Raw genomic sequence first — 18,268 nt, forward strand, 5'->3', positions numbered from 1 at the left:
CGCGGCTAGACAGCTCCAATTGGCTGTCTAGCCAAAAATGCAGGGCAGGGAAACAATCGAAAAATGCAGGGCAGGGAAACAAGGGAAAGTGCAGAGGGAACAATCCCCTCCGTGGTTCTCCTGCCCTGCTTTGTCTAAGTGATCACCGCTGAGTTCGGAGGCGTCCAACTATCTGGATAGGATTGTGCCCTTAGGCTCTTTAATGGTGTGAAAATGTATGCTGCTGTGCCCTTTTAGATGAAATTCAAAGCATCTCCTGACCATTTTTCTTATCCTAGAAAACAAAACAATAATTTACTAGCAAAATGTACCAAAGTTTTTACTGTGCAACCCCCATCTCAAACATGGCATTTTATGGTGGGTCGAAATTGAAGTCCAAATCAGCCCCCCGTCAGTAGCACGGATGTAGGCAAAACACACTTGAGTGATGGGTTAAGAACAGAATTCACTGGAGATATAACAAGCTTACATCTTGAGGTCAAGTTGGCTGAGGTCAGCCTCATGGTCAGCATCACTTGCAGGAGGAAGTAGGAAGAATAGGAGAGTAGGGGGAGGGGACAAGGAAAAGGCAAGACAATCTTCTAGAGATCCCCTCCCACCTGACTCAGTTACATATTAACCCTTTAAGTTCAGGTTAAGTGACTCATGGCCTGAGTCCCTCCAACACCCCTTCTTGAGGACAATGAGTCACTTTACTAATACCATCCCAATCAGGTGGCGCTGGTGCAGTTCCCCCAGCAGAGACTTTGTCGTAGGGATGTACGAAAGGCACTTACCTGGTCCCACAGCTTGCTTCGCGGTGGGGGGGAGGCGCTTCGGTTCTCCCCCCGAAATTCAGGCCGGGGGGGGAGGTGCCCCGTCTCCCCGGCCACGAAATACAAAAGTGAAAAAAAAAAAAACACGTGATAGGCTATGTAACCATTTACGCAGCCTATCACGGCTAGATTTCCAAAGTCAGCCGTGATAGGCTACATAAATCATTACGTAGCCTATCAGGGGTGACTCTGAAAAAAAAAAAAAGCGCGTATGCAAATGGCGGTGCCCATGGGCGCCGCCATTTGCATTCCTTATTTGGGCCCGGGTAGTCTACGTAAAGATTTACGTAGACTATGGCGAAAATAAGGGCAACGCTATTTGTGTACGCTTTTTTTTTTCAAAGTCACCCGTGATAGGCTACGTAACAATTTACGTAGCCTATCACGGCTGACTTTGGAAATCTAGCCGTGATAGGTTACGTAAATAATTACGTAGCCTATCACGGGTGTGTGTGGTTTTTTTTAACTTTATTTTGTAATGGCGGTGGCGGCCGGTCAGAAGACCAGCCGCCGCCACTGCCCCCGCTGAACCGCTGCTGAACCGTCACTGGGACCCGCCGCCGAGAGGGACATTCGCAGGAGGTAAGTCCCATCCCGGGGGGGGGGGCGGTGGAGAATTTCACCGCCAATTTCGGGGGGCCGAATGCGTTGGCATTCGGCCTCCCCGAGATTCATGGAGAAATTCTCCTCCATCCCTACTTTGTCGGCACATCTGCCACCATTTCTTCAGTCGGACAATACTTCGGTTCAATCATCTCTTGCTGTACTAAGTCTCTTATCAGGTGATGCCTCACGTCAGTGTGCTTTGTCCATGGCCTCAGTTTCTTGCTTGATGCCAGCTTTAGGCATCCCTGATTGTCTTCATATAGCACTGTGGCTTGCGTGTTCTCCAGTCCCATGTCAGTGAATAATTGTCTAAGCCAAATCGCTTCCTGACATGCACTGGCTGCCGCCACATATTCTGCTTCTGTGGAAGACATGGCCACAACTGCCTGCTTCTTACTGGCTCAACTGATAGTCCTGCCGTTGTGTGTGAACACGTTTTCTGATGTGGACTTGCAGTCTGACTCATTGCCCTCCCAGTCTGCATCTACAAACCTGATCAGCCCCACGTGTGTGATGCTGGGCAGTTTGAGCTTTGTATGTGGTACCTTTCATGTAGCACATCACACGCTTCCCTCCACTCCAGTCACATTGGTTTGGCCTCTTTCCTGCTCAGGATGCCCATGGCTGCAGCTATGTCTGGTCTGGCAACTGTTGCGATGAATAGCAGCTTACCAATGGCCCTTTGATAGTGCTGATTATCTGGCAGTGGGACGTCGTCATCTCACCCCTTCAGGTGATCTGTGGGCATGGGAGTCTTGACCCCCTTCGCCTCTGCCATTCTGAGCTCCAGCAGCATCTCCTCAATCTTCTGTCTTTGACTAAGGAGGAAGCTCCCATCATCCCCCTTCTCGACCTGTATACTCAAATAGTGTGCTATTGGACCCAGGTCCTTCATTTCAAAGCTCTGCTTCAGTCTGAACATAATTTCCGTGCCATCGCTTTCCCGCTCATAGCACAGGACCAAATCCTCCACATACACCAGTATGTATGCTCAACCCCCCCCCCCCTTCTGCCTGGTATAGAGGCAGAGTCTGCTTTCCCCTTGGTGAAGCCCAGATTTACTAGGACTCCATTAATTTTCTCGTTCCAGGCCCTGGCGGCCTGCTTAAGTCCATAAATGCTTTTATGCAGTTTGCACACTTTCCTTGCCCCTTCTGGATCTACAAACCCTGGCGGTTGCATCATGTACAGGTCTTCCTCTATTTCACCATACAGGAATGTCTAGATGCCTAATTTGCATCTCCCTGCTGGCTGCTATGCTCAGCATTGCTCTAATGGGGGTGTGCTTTACCACCGGGGCAAATGTTTCATCATATTCCTCCCCATACTTTTGAGAGTATCACTTTGCTACTAACCTGCCTTTGTAGCATTCTGCTTCACCGTTGGCACTGCGCTTCACTTTGAAGGTCCACTTGCAGCCGATTGCCTTGCAATTGGGAAGAAGTTCAGTTAGGGTCTAAGTCCCATTTTGGTGTAATGAATCCATCCCTTCCTGTGCTGCTTTCTTCCACCTGTGCCTAGGGATGTTAGAGAATTCTGCCACGGACTCCAGTGAGATTCTAAAGAATCCAGCCCCCAGAGTCCATGGCGGAACAGGGCAATCCCCCCCGCCACCCCGTGGAATCCCCCCGGGACGGGGCCTACCTGGTGGCGGCTCCGGAGGCTCTGGGTTGTCTTCCGGCCACTGCCGCAAATGGCAGCTGCTACATGGGCCGCCATTTGTGTCCCTGCCAAGCCGTGATAGGCTATGTAAGTATCTACGTAGCCTTTCATGGCAAAAGGCAGGGACGCAAATGGCGTCCGCTACATCAGATACTTAGGTAGCCTATCACGGCCTCCACAAGGACGCAAGTGGAGGCCGCTACGGTGGCTGCCATTTGCGGCCAGTGCAGCCTAGCAGCGAACGGAAGTCCAGCTGCGGGCGGCCCTGGCTGGTGGCTCCGCGGAGTTGCCATGGAACAGAGCCGGCTGAGGAAGATTCCGGGGGGAGGGACGGAGCGCCTCCCCCCACCGTGGACGCCCCGGATTGGAAAGGTAAGTACTTTCCGTACGTTCCTACCTGTGCCTCATCCTTGGGCAAGGAGACAATGTCCTCCCAACTCACTGGATCTTGGAGCTGCTGTGCTCTGCCTGCAAAATAATAGTCCTCGTACCTAGCTGGCTGAATGCCTTTGTTTTGGCCCTCTCCGACCTCCTGGGTTCCTGCTGCTCTGCTGCATTCAGCTTGGGCTCCAGTGTCACCGGCCTCACTGTCAGGATTAGGTGTGTCGGCTGCCCTCTCATCTTCCTCAGGTGCTGCGGGCTCCCCTCCTCCACTCCCAGATGTGCTCAGGTTCACCTCTATCAGCTCCATAGTCCCGGGCCTCACAGTCTCATCAAACCGCACACTTTGGCCGACTGTGATGCTGCAGTCTTGGGGAATAACAGTTTTGTAGCCTTTATGGTGAGGACTGTATCCTGCCAGGACCCCTTCGATGCTTCTGTCAGCCAGCTGGTCCTTTTCTGTTCTGGGATGTGAGCATAGGCCTTACATCCAAACATTCTCAGATGGCCCACCTTCAGCTTGGCTCCATGCCACAGTTCGAAAGGTGTTTTGCTACTGGCCCTGGATGGCAGCCTGTTCTGCATGTGGGCTGCCGTAGACACCGCCTCTCCCCAGAATTTAAATGCTCATTTGCATCTGATAGTATGCTTCTTACCATGTCTAGGAGTGCTCTGTTGCGCCTCTCAGCTAGGGATGTCAGAGAATTTCTCCACGAATCTCCGGGAGGCCGAATGCCGACGCATTCGGCCCCCCGAAATTGGTGGAGAAACGGTCCGCCCCCTGCCCCCCCCCCGGGATGGGACTTACCTTTGGCGAATGTCCCTCGCGGCAGCAGCTCCCGGCGGCGGCCGGTCTTCCGACCAGCTGCCGCCGCCGCCATTTCCAAGTAAAAACAACAACAACAACAAACGAGATAGGCTACATAAAGATTTACGTAGCCTATAACGGCTAGATTTTCAAAAAACACTGTGATAGGCTACATAAATCCTTACATAGCCTATCACGGCTGACTTTGGGGGGGAAAAAAGCGCGTACGCAAATGGCGGCACGCATGGGCGCCGCCATTTGCGTATGCGCTTTTTTTTTTTCAAAGTCAGCCATGATAAGCTACGTAAGGATTTACGTAGCCTATCACGGCTGACTGCAGGGACGCAAACGGCGGCGGCTATGGCCACCGCCATTTGTGTCCCGGCAGGAGACGAGATTCGCAGCCAGGGAGACGGGGCGCTCCCCCCCCCGGCCAGAATTTCGGCAGGGAGGGATGAGGCGCCTCCCCCCTGGCGAGAATTTTGGCGGGGAGGGACGGGGCGCCTCCCCCCCGCCAAGAATTTCGGGGGGAGAAACGGAGCGCTTCCCCCCCACCGCGAAGCAAGCTGCGGGACCAGGTAAGGGACTTTTGTCCATCCCTACTCTCAGCCATGCCATTCTGTTCCGGCGAATAGCTGACTGTTTTTTGGTGCGCGATGCCTTGGGTCCAGAGGTAGCCTTCCATCTCTTTTCCAATGTACTCTCCTCCGTTGTCGGTATGAATGGCACCCAATGTCTTGCAGAATTTGTTCTTGGTTGCTGCAACAATCTCCTTCAGCTTGGTCAGTACTTGATCCTTACGCTTGATGATGTACACTGTTGTGAACCTGGAATAATCATCAGTGAAGGTGAGGAAGTACTTACCCCTGCAGGGATTATCGCCTCCATCAGTCCACAGAGGTAGGAGTGGATGAGCTCCAGTGGTTCTTTAGCTCTGCTCTCACTTGTCTTGGGCAGTGGGGCTCACGTGGACTTGGTTTTGATGCAGCACACAGAGCTCATCCTTGACCTGCACACTGGGATCTGTAAGTCTGCAGTGAGTTCCTTGGTCACCAACTCCTTCACTGCCTCCATGCATCTGTGCCCCATGCGTCTGTGCCAGAGGTGGCTGCAACTGTTGTGGGGTGTGTGGTTTGCCCTCTTGGCCGCTTCCCTGCTGCCAGCAATCTCATACATAGAGTTTCTTACCGTGGCATTGCCCCACAACCTTCCTTCTCTGGAGATATGGCACTCATCCCCTTCAAAAAGTAGGGCAAAACCATCTGAGGTAAGCTTTCTTACTGAAAGCAAGTTCCCTTCCAGGTCTGGCACAAACAAGATGTCTGTTAGCTTTATTTTCCTACCATGTGGTGGTGCTATGCAGTCTATGGTGCCTTCTCCTATTCCAGCTGCTTTAATCTGTTTCCCATTAGCCAGGCAAATGTAACCCTGCTTTTGGTGATCCAGTTATGGTGATCCAGTAAACAGACCAGCAGGAATGGGCCCTTTGTGGCTCACAGTTTACTCTGCCTTGCCCTCTGTTGCTCTTTGGCTCCCTCTTGTGGCCATTTTTGGGTCAGTCTCTCTTGAAATGTGTCTTGGACCCACACCTGTAGCATTCCTTTGTCCTTGCCTTAAGGGCTTATTCCAATTACCACATTTCTTTGTTTCTCTTACATGAGGCGTCGGCCATGTTTTCCATCCTGTGATTCCACTCACTAAACAGCCTGGCCTTTACAAAGCTCTGTAAATTTTAGCTCTGCATAGGGGTGTATGAAACATACTCACTGGTCCGCTGGGGCCATCCGCGGTGGGGGGGGGAGGCGATCCATCCCTCCCCCCAGAATCCTCTCTGGCTGGCTCTGCTCCGCGGCGAGTCTGCAGAGCCGCCGGCCGGGCACATCCGCAGCTGGACTTGCATCTGCTGCAGGGCTGCGGACGCAAATGGCATCCGGCGTAGCCGACACCATTTGCGTCCCTACGCTTTTCAGTGATACGCTATGTAAATATTTACGTATCCTATCACTGAAAAGCGCAGGGACGCAAATGGTGTTGGCTACGCTGGACGCCATTTGCATCCACAGTCAGGGGCAGCGGACAGACTCGGCTGGATGCAGGTAGGGTCTGTCCGGGGAGGATTTCGGGGGGTGGCGGAGGGGGAGTAGTCCGTTCCACCACGGACACCTTTAGAATCCGGCCTCATTGAAGTCTGTGGCGTATTTCTTCGCCATCCCTAGCTCTGCTTCAGGGTGCATTTCCAAGGCTGTTATGAGGGGTTCATAGAAGTAATCTAGGCTGCACAAAATGATGGCCATGACATCCTCCTCTGGGGTCTCTGAGCCAATTGCTCACAGCTCCTCAACAACTTGCAAGACGATATTTACATGGTCTGGCAAGCAGGCTCCTTTCTCGAGCCTCATTTTAAACAGCTTCCTCTTCAAGAAGAGCTTTGCATTTATGCTGGTAGGCTAGTGCACCATCCGCAGAGCTTCCCACATTTGCTTAGCTGTTTTCTCATTTCTGATGTGGAGCTACTGGTCATTTTGGACTGATAAAGCAATTGTTGCCCTTGCTTTTCTGTCCCTTTTGTCCCAGTCCTGGGGGTTTTCTGCAGGGCGAGCCAATTCCAGAACCTCCCACAAGTCCTCTTTCACTAGCACCATTTCCATCTTGAACTTCATATCCGGTAGTTCCTGGTGCCTAGTTTTTCCACAGCTGCATGTACATTTCCTTCAGCCATCATTGTCTATCCGATAGGCAGTACTCACAGGTTTCTGGGTGATTCCTTGCAAAAGCTTTTTTCCTTCTTTATTGGCTGCTGGGCCACATAACCTGAAGTCCAAATCAGCCCCCCATCAGTAGCCACAGATGTAGACAAAACACACTCGAATGGTCGGTTAAAGACAGACTTTACTTGAAATATAACAAGCCTACATCTCAAGGTAAGTTGGCTGAGGTCAGCCTCATGGTCAGCATCACTTGCATGAGGAAGTAGAAAGAATAAGAGAGTAGTGGGAGGAGGCAAGAAAAAGGCAATACAGAGATCCCCTCCCACCTAACTCAGGTACATATTAACCCTTTAACTTCAGGTTACGTGGCTCATGGCCCGAGTCCTTCCAACAGAAATGATGCCCTCTTCCTTTAGTGATGCTCCCAACGTTTCCCACCACTTCTTCCCTCTTTTTTCTTACCACAGAAAATCCATTAAGAAGGGTCAAAAATGGAATATGCAAAATGTCTTTAAATTAGTAGCAATAGTAACTGTCTACATCTGAAAGCACCCACAGTGAGCAACTCTGTTGTAATCACAGATACTTTTCAGTATGGACTGAAACTAATTGTAGCCCTGGCTATGATGTTCCATATCAAGCCGCTGTATTTGTGTATCAGTGTAGAACAAAGCAGGCAGGCAAGGAAGCAACATATCTGCCTAATACAGTAGTTACCACACTGCAATCTCCAGGAGCTATTAATGGGACTCACAGACATAACAGCGCTCAGCTATCTTCTTGTCACACATCTGTTAAATGGGAGACTTGGTGAGGAAGCCATGGGTATACCATCAGACTATCTAAGGCTAAATTCAATGCCTGCGCTGTTGTTCCACATTCTTCAAAGTGCTCTGCTGCTACAAGACCCACTAATTTCAACTGGACTTGTATTGATGGATGTGGAATTTAGCTCTTCCTGCCATTTGGTATGGAGAGTACATTGCTATGAGTTTTATCCCCAAAAAGTGAATGCTTCATTATTTGACACAGTGCAACACAAAGGAAGACTAACTGAATTGCTTTTGACCAAATAGCTGTAATGTAGTAGTAGTTTTATTGGGGTGAGTAGCAAACAAGGGCATCATATGGAGGGGGGGAGCTCCTTCATTTCACCTGAACCGTATGGAGATTACTTACCAGTAGTACATTCATTCTACGCACAGGTAGTACGATGCATGTTTATTAGGAAGAAAGCTGGATGCATAGTGAAGAGATTACACAACCAATACATTAACTACCAATCTACTACCAGGCAACTTGTATTCCTCAAAAACCCAATGTGGTTGTGTGTACTGGCTTTAAACTGAGTGACATCCATGACATACTACTTAACTGGAGCTGCTGAATGGCTGCGGCTGCTGCTGCTGCTTTTATAGTCTCATGGGTTCAAGATTTGTTTTGACCCCATTGGGAGACTATGAGATTTCATCTGTTCCATTTACAAAGAAGAGCTATATATGGTATGTTCTCACTTGAGCTATAAAATCTAGGTAGTACAGCTGTACAAGAAGTAAAAATGACAGAGTGAAATAAATAACTGAAAAGAGCAAAAACATGCAGTATAGTTGTATTCAGTTCTGCTGCACAGCCTAAATAGTGTCAAAGAAATAGCTCCTCTTGACAGAGAAGTCCCTGCAGTCCTCAGTGAACTTTTAGTATATCCATGTTCACTTGGGATGATGCTTACATATCATTCTAACCCTTAAGGAACTACATGCCTATCTTGAGAAAGATGGTAGTTTAAAATATTGGTATTTTCACTGCATGCTTCTTGGACTGATATAGACTTTATTGTATCCAACTGCCTGGGGACCTATTAGCACTGAGTTACTTATCAGTGGCAACCATGTTGAATTGCTCATTCTGGGGATCCATGTCTACACACATACATCTATCATGACTGAGGGTGGTGAAGAATGACCCTGACAACTTAATGACCTTGAGAACGATCTTACATTTACTAAGCACCTTTCATCCAGAATAATTCTATGACAAATTGATTTCCACTGTATAGCTCTCCCTCTCAGAGCAAGCAAGTGCTTAGGAACCCAGTTTGATTCAGCACAAGTAACTCCACCAAATGGATTGTGTGACATGCCATGCAACACAATATGCATTCCAAAAAATGAGACTACATATAATTACTCAGAGAAACTGGGATTCATAGTATTTATCTTCAAAAAATATGGCACACAGTCTGTCATAGCAAATGTATCCATTGTAATGGAGCATCTGCCTCACAGGTATGTTTGACAAAAGCTACAAAGCTGCTATATGTTCTTTCTTAAATGAAGTGTCTTTGGGGTTGAAGTTTGTAAAGGACAGATGTCACATGCCAATTAAATAAAGGTACATCCAAATACCAATCTCCCCATTTTAAAAAAAGAATGTCCACTACATCTTGACAGCCTAATATTAAAAATTACATTGTACATAACACACCTGGTTATGGTGTCACTTTCCCCCACCCCCCGTGCCAAGCACAGTGGGGACAGCAGCATGCATCTCCACTTGAGCCTGCAGTGCAGTGCAGCAACAGTGGCATGTACACTGTATCCTCCTGTTTTTCTGTGGCATGTCACAATGGGTGTACATTTGGCTTCCCTCCTCTTGTGCTTCTCCACCTGCCCCACCACTGGGGTGGGAGGGAGGGAGCAAGTATGCTTCCATGTGGTTTCTAGCCTGTGTGTGTGTGCGCGCGCACACGTGCAAACACATTGCCTTGGCAAGACTTCTGCTGCTTAAGAGCTATGCTTTCCCTGCTTTTTTCTCTCATTGCCATGCTTTCCGCTACTTTTTTCTCTCGTTTCCACATCCCAGCCAATATCATGGTGTGGGCTATGTTTACCATGTTTTTCCTTTGGGCATTTGAACCAGTGACTTTGGGAGCACATGTAAAGGCAAGAGGAATGTACTTGGGGTTGGGGACTGAAACTAGAGGAATATACTAGATGTTAAACTTTAATTACACTCTTTTAAAAATCTCTCAAAATACTTTTAGAAAACATAAAAAATTCAGATTGCCATCTGGAACCATTCACTTATTTTACATAAATCTTACAATATGACATAACTGGCTGAGTGAAACAGTATTCTACACTCAGCATGACATTGCCGTTTGTCCTTCCATAATGTACTATAACTTTTGACAATTGAATCTGATAGATGCAAAAATTCTAAGAAACATCTTATTCAGTGCTATATGTTGGATGCATTAAATAATTCAACATAATAAGAGGAAGCTCCTTTTGAATGAAAGAATAGCCATACTGCAGGTGCAGACTTATGCAAAGCAAGCTAAAGAATCATTTAATTTTTATGATATATATACTTTGGATAAGCTATGCATGTTATATGAGAACACAAACGATCTCTGCAGGACAGAACAAAAACAAACCTATATTATTTAAAAATGGCAAGTAAGCTTATTTTATCTCAAGAAATGTTGGCATTTGTAATACATGATTTACAGTGAAATCTTATATATGTCTATTCAGAAGTAAGCCCCATTGAGTTCAGGGGTGAAGAATGTGCAGCCCTGGAGATGTTGGTGGCCTGCAACTCCCATTAAACCTAGCAAGCGTAGCCAACAGTGAGGGACAATGAGGGTTGCAGACCAAGGGCGCCATCACATGAGGCATTTATCATGCACTCGCAGTGGGTCACTCGTGGAAGCTTGCGGGTCCTTTTCACAACGTCATCAGCCTCCAGGGGACATCCAGTGGTATTTCCAGGTTATTCCATATTTAAAAGATTCGGAGATTATGAGGTATTTAAATATATCCTGGATTTTCCTCACCGCCACTAGATGGTGCTGTTTCATTGAGAACTATGGAACATTGAAACCTCCTCTCAGCAGTCATGAGGTTGCTGTCTGGGAGCCCGTGGTAAACGTGGAAAGGCCCCACAACAAAGAAAGCCTGGTAGGACTGCAGGTTTTTTCTTTAATGTATAGACACTCCAACAATAACTGGAAGGTCACAAGTTTCCCATCCCTGGTGTATAGGATTGTAGGCTTATAGTGTAATCCTATACATGTCTACTCAAAAGCAAGTCTCACTGTATCAATGGGTCTTACTCTCAGGTAAGTATGCACAGGTGCTGCCCAGTCCTATACATATTTGCACAAACTTGCAGCTATATGCAGCCCAATCGCATAGAGTGCTTTGGCTATTGGGCAGTATAGAAATGTAATAAATAAATGAAATATTTACTCAGAAGTAAATCCCACTGCATTCAGTCCAGTTTCCTATGAAAGTCTGCATATGACTGTGACCTTAGTTAGCAGTATGCTTTACAAAATACTGCTTTTAAGCTTTGAATCCAGTGTGTCTCAAATATTTCAATTGACATGAAAAGATAGGGAAGTATTTTGTAATGGCGCATTTCTCAGAAAATTCAGAGGATAGAACTAGTGAGCAAAGGAAGAATAGTTAAGAGTGTTCCCCTTGTATTTCAGACTCTATGTGATTATTTCTTTGAAACACCTATATCAATTCACTGGTTCTATGCTATTAGAAATAATTACATAGGCCTAGATATGCATGCCAAAGGCACAAGCCCCTTTGCTTTAAAAAAAATGACTTGACCTCTGTTGATAATATTATTATAGATATTATGAAATATATATTAAAAAAGTATCCAGAACAATTGCTCTTCAAACATACAGCTTTTCGCAATTTAATTTTGAATATATCCAAGCTGTGACCTTTCTGCAAACCTTGCCCTGCCCTACTGAAATCTGGTTTTCCCACTCCTGAAAACTGAAATCATGCCCTCAAGCACCGAATTAGAGCCTAAAACTGAGCTGAGTATTGCTTTATAAAATAACTATTCTTTCAGTGTAAACTACTGAATCCAAACAAGGGCATAGGTTACAGAATAATATCGCTCGCACTCTCTCCTTCCAGTGCCTACTCTAGTGAACAGTAGTTGGTTAAATGACCTCTTTTCTCAGCCATTGATTTGGAAACTTGCTACTAACTGATTTCCCTCATTCAAGCTGAAGCTCTAGAAATTCATCCAGGCTTTACAGAGTGCTTGTAAGATATATATAACAGCTTCCTTTTGCTTGGTAATTTGCTGGGACTGAACTGCAATGCAAATTCCAGAGGAAAAATACTGTGTCCTGAGCCGGACAGGAAAACAGATAAGTCTACTTTACATTTAAAATCTGCATCCTTACCAATTGTGTGGTGGTGCCTGAAAGTATGGACCTTTTTTGACAAATTAGACATTTCAAAATATGGGGGTGAAAAATCTTTGTTGAACTGCTTATTAAGTCATGTCCTGATGATTCTTATGCTCTACTAACATGAGCCCCACTGAAATGAGCTGGGCTTGCTATTCCAGAACAATCTGATTCACATGATCTGGTAAATATGGGGAATGTAAGCAACTTCCCTCTTTTTACCCATGATTAGGTGGAGTGGAAAGTTTCCAGTATAGGGGACCTGAAGTTGTTTTAGGGTGCAATGTAATGCATATTTAGGCAGAAAAAAGTTGTAGTACTTTTTAAATGTCTAAAGATACACAGGATTGAGCCCCTAGAAGCTAATGTTACTGGGACTTTTTCTCTTCCTTCTTCAGTACATATATAATGGCAGGAAAAGAGATATCTATGAGCATGTGCAAATTGCCTCAACAATTACTCACTACAGCATGTGAGGTTTACCACCTGACTTACTACACACATTAGGACAGGTAATATTTTCCCCAAATAAAAGCAGGGAGAATTGAGCCTAGGGCTCTGTCTTTTAGAAGTTTGTTCTAAAAACAAGCAAACTTTTTTGTATAGGCACGCTGTATCACCCGTCATGAAGAGGTTTTCAGAACATTTTTTGCAGTAATTATTAAGTAGCGCTGTCAACTGCTTAAAAAACTTAGCCAATTATGAGTTTAAGTTGATTAATCAATCAAATTCGCATATGGCTAAAACAGGTCTGAAGCAAGAAGCATACTGTTTTTACATAAGACACATGTATCAAGCAGCAATAACTGTAAAAGAGGCATTTTGTCCTCTGAGGGAAAAGGCTGGGGGGGGGGGGGAATGCCTCTTTTAATTTTTGTGAACTGCCCAGAGAGCTTTGGCTATTGGGCGGTATAGAAATGAAATAAATAAATAGTGCTTGCTATCAGCAGTTCTTGAATTAATATAATCCAATTAATTGGTTTAATTGAATAAAAACTTTTGATTTAAATGGTGCTGCCAATTAAGGCAACACCTTTTGATTTAAAAGGTGCTGCCTTACTAATTGGCAGCACCTTTTAAATCAATTAAAAGTTTTTATTCAATCAAACCAATTAATTGAGTATGCAGCCCTATTATTCAGTACTCATTATTCATTTGTTGTGCAGGATCCAGATATCTTTCCTGATTAAAGTGCTTGTGTGGCGGGGAAATCGAACGCTAGTACCCAATTTGCTGCCGCTGCCACCACCAAAAACACAATTTGATTCAAATAGCCTGGAAAGACAATAAACATATGCACTTCTAGCTATAGATTCCTATACGCTCATGGTGTCCCCTGCTAATTCTTTTTTAAGGGAAGGGGCTGTCACTCTTTTTGGCACCCTATCATTATACCAGCTTTCCTCCCAGGTCACACTCCTGTCATTCTTGTTCCCTTATTTCTCACTCAATCCTCAATTGTTCCACTGAATTCCCACTTAGCATCCTGTTGTTTTACTGCCATTTTGACCCAGAATCATGTCATTCCATTGATTTTCTTTCTTTTGATTTATAATGCTGAATGCATCCCAATACCCATATAAACATTTTTTTTTCCACAGTGGTGATGATGGGGCAATATAATTGTAAAAATTCTACACAAAGAATGCTTTAATTTTTTTCTTCTAATATTCCAGGTCCATTACTTGTGGTGTGTTGGGACAAAAATTAGCTTTGTTTACTAAATACAAGTACAATAAACATGCTAAATTAGATCCCTTTCTATCATTTTCAATGCAAACATATCCTAGCATCCTGTGAACATTTTCCAATGCAAATGACCTTAATTTGCATTGGGAAATTTTCCAATTCAAAATTTTCTGAAAACCCACATCAGTGTTGGAGGGTAACAAGTGCTTCCAGATTAGGCTTTTGTTTTGCCATTGCTGTGCCTCATGCATGGAATTCTATGGGGATCTGTACAGCCATCTTCCTTTTGTAACCCTCCCATTTTCCCACTGCTGCTTCCGCCATTTTCCTTAACTGGAAGAAAAATCTGTTAGAAAGGAAAACACAGAGGGTGGTTCCAGATGGAAGGCTCCTAGTGCTACCAAGGACAAGGCATTGTGCAACTATTCCATCTTTCCTTTCTTAAGGGGTTATCTGGGATAAGAGTAAAGATGGAAAAGGTGGTAGGAAAATATGGGAGAGTTATGAGTAGAAGATGCATCTTCTACTCATAACTCTCCCATATTTTCCTACCACCATTTCCATCTTTAGCCTAGATTAACTCATGGGCTAAGGGGGCTGCAGTGGGAAAACATGAGAAGGTTACAAGTAGTAGACGTCATATTGACTCCCAGTAACCCTCCTGTGTTTTCCTTCTGCTTCTTCCATCTCTTTTCTTTCTGCAGAAAATCCATTATGGAAAAAAAGATGGAGCAGCTACACAGTGGCTACTTCCATGCTGGGGCGTTGTAGGACCATGCTGGCTGGGGAATGCTGGAAGTTGTAGAACTTTTTTTCCTGTCTAAATATGCACAGGATTGCGCTCTAGGGCAAAAAAAGAATTGCTGCACAATACCTTCTAACTCCCCTTCATGGATCACTGCCTTGTTGTGGCGAAGGGGCTTGCGTAACTCAGTGAAGCCATAAGCTATGCTGTGCAGGGCCACCCAAGACGGACAGGTCATGGCAGAGAATTCTGACAAAATGTGGTCCACTGGAGAGGGAAATGGCAACCCACTCCAGTATTCTTGCCAAGAAAACCCCATGGAATGTATCACAAGGCTAAAAGATATGACGCCGGAAGATGATCCCCTCAGGTGGGAAGGTGTCCAATATACTACTGGGGAAGAGCAGAGGGAATTTCCAAGTAGCGCCAGAAAGAGTGAAGCGGCTGGGCCAAAGCCGAAAGGACACTCAGCTGTGGATGTGTCTGGTGGTGAAAAGAAAATCCGATGCTGTAAAGAACAATATTGTTTAGGAACCTGGAATGTCAGATCAATGAATCAAGGTAAGCTGGAGGTGGTCAAACATGAGATGGCAAGATTGAACATTGACATCTTGGGAATCAGCGAACTAAAATGGACAAGCATGGGCGAATTTAATTCAGGTGACCATCATATCTACTACTATGGGCAAGAATCCCTTAGAAGAAATGGAGTAGCACTCATAGTCAACAAAAGGGTGGGAAAAGCAGTACTGGGGTACAGTCTTAAAAACGATAGAATGATCTCAGTACGAATCCAAGGCAAACCACTCAACATCACAGTAATTCAAGTCTATGCCCCAACCACTGAGGCCGAAGAAGCTGAGGTTGATCGGTTCTATGAAGACCTACAACACCTTCTAGAACTAACACCAAAAAAAGATGTCCTCTTCATCATAGAGGATTGGAATGCTAAAGTAGGAAGTCAAGAAATCACCAGGATAACAGGCAAGCATGGCCTTGGTGTACAAAATGAAGCAGGACAAAGGCTAATAGAGTTTTGCCAAGAGAACACGCTGATCATAGCAAAGACTCTTTTCCAACAGCACAAGAGGCGACTCTTCACATGGACATCACCAGCTGGTCAATATCAAAATCAGATTGATTATGTCCTTTGCAGCCAAAGATGGAGAAGCTCTATACAGTCAGTAAAAACAAGACCTGGAGCTAACTGTGGCTCAGATCATGAGCTTCTTGTTGCAAAATTTCGGCTTAAATTGAAGAACGTAGGGAAAACCACTAAACCGTTCAGGTATGACCTAAATCATATCCCTTATGAATATACAGCGGAGGTGAGGAATAGATTTCAGGGATTAGACTTGATAGACAGAGTGCCTGAGGAACTATGGACGGAGGTCCGTAACATTGTTCAGGAGGCAGCAACTCAATCCATCCCAAAGAAAAAGAAATGAAAGAAAGCAAAGTGGCTGTCTGAGGAGACTTTACAAGTAGCTGAGGAAAGAAGGGAAGCGAAAAGCAAGGGAGAAATTGGAAGATCTATCCAACTGAATGCAGAGTTCCAGAGAATAGCAAGGAGAGACAAGAAGGCCTTTTAAAATGAACAATCCAAAGAAATCGAGGAAAACAACAGAATGGGAAAGACTAGGGATCTCTTCAAGAAAATCGGAGTTCTCAAGGGAACAAAGATGGGCATGATAAAGAACAAAGAAGGCAGGGACCTAACAGAAGCAGATGAGATTAAGAAGAGGTGGAAAGAATACACAGAAGAACTATACAGGAAAGATCGTAATGTCCCTGATAGCCATGATAGTGTGGTCACTGAACTTGAGCCAGACATCCTCGAGAGTGAAGTCAAATGGGCCTTAGGAAGCATTAGTAACAACAAAGCTAGCGGAGATGACAGTCTTCCAGCTGAGCTATTTAAAATCCTAAAAGATGATGCTGTGAAAGTGCTGCACTCAATATGCCAACAAATTTGGAACACTCAACAGTGGCCACAAGACTGGAAAAGGTCAGTTTACATTCCAATTCCAAAGAAGGGCAATGCCAAAGAGTGTTCAAACTACCGTACAATTGTGCTCATTTCACATGCCAGCAAGGTGATGCTCAAAATCCTACAAGCTAGGCTTCAGCAGTATGCGAACCGAGAACTACCGGAAGTACAAGCTGGGTTTCGACGAGGCAGAGGAACTAGAGATCAAATCGCCTACTTTCGCTGGATTATGGAGAAATTCCAGAAAAACGTCTATTTCTGCTTCATTGACTACGCGAAAGCCTTTGATTGTGTGGATCACAACAAACTCTGGCAAATTCTGAAAGAGATGGGGGTACCAGACCACCTTACCTGTCTCCTGAGAAACCTGTACGAGGGTCAAGAAGCAACAGTAAGAACTAGACGTGGAACAACCGATTGGTTCAAAATTGGGAAAGGAGTATGACAAGGCTGCATATTGTTGCCCTGCTTATTTAACTTATATGCAGAGTACATCATGAGAAACGCCGGGTTGGATGAATCACAGGTCGGAATTAAGATTGCTGGGAGAATTATCAACAACCTCAGATACGCAGACGATACCACCCTAATGGCAGAAAGCGAAGAGGATCTAAAGAGCCTCTTGTTGAGGGTGAAAGAGGAGAGTGCAAAAGCTGGTTTGAAACTCAACATTAAAAAAACTAAGATCATGGCATCTGGCCTCATCACTTCCTGGCATATGGAAGGGGAAGAAATGGAAGCAGTGACAGATTTTATTTCCTTGGGCACCAAGATCCCCGCAGACGGTGACTGTAGCCTTGAAATTAAAAGACGCTTGCTCCTTGGGAGGAAAGCTATGGCCAACCTAGACAGCATAGTAAGAAGCAGAGACATCACCTTGCCGACAAAGGTCCGTCTAATCAAAGCTATGGTTTTCCCAGTAGTAATGTATGGCTGTGAGAGCTGGACTATAAGGAAGGCTGAGCGCCGAAGAATTGATGCTTTCGAACTGTGGTGCTGGAGCAGACTCTTACGAGTCCCCTGGACTGCAAGGAGGTCAAATCAGTCCATCCTAAAGGAAATCAACCCTGAGTGCTCATTGGAAGGACAGATACTGAAGCTCAAATATTTCGGCCACCTAATGCGAAGAGAAAACTCCCTGGAAAAGACCCTGATGCTGGGAAAGACTGAAGGCAAAAGGAGAAGGGGACGGCAGAGGATGAGATGGCTAGATAGCTTCACCGATGCAATGAATATGAACTTGAGCACGCTCCGGGAGAGAGCGCAGGACAGGAAGGCCTGGCGTGCTATGGTCCATGGGGTCACGAAGAGTCGGACACGACTGAACGACTGAACAACCTTCTAACTGGTAGCGCTAGGAGCCCTCCATCTGGAACCACCCACTGTGTAGCTCCTCCATCCTTTCCGCAATGGAATAATTGGGAAACACTGGGGGGTTGAGAGTGGAAGACGTCGCCGTCTGGAAACCGACCCCCCACCCAATCCTGTGAATGAGTCAGGGCGATCACCTGGAAGCACCCCCTCCACACACACACCCCATCCTATTTCTTTTGCCCAACTCTCCCCTCAGGCAGGTTTTTGAAGCAAAGCGAAACCTGTTTACCAGAGGGAAAGGAGGGTGAATGCACACA

This window comes from Heloderma suspectum, chromosome 1 (assembly GCF_057233095.1).
Source record: "Heloderma suspectum isolate Gila_16-S chromosome 1, 16-S_ref, whole genome shotgun sequence".
NCBI lineage: Eukaryota > Metazoa > Chordata > Lepidosauria > Squamata > Helodermatidae > Heloderma > Heloderma suspectum.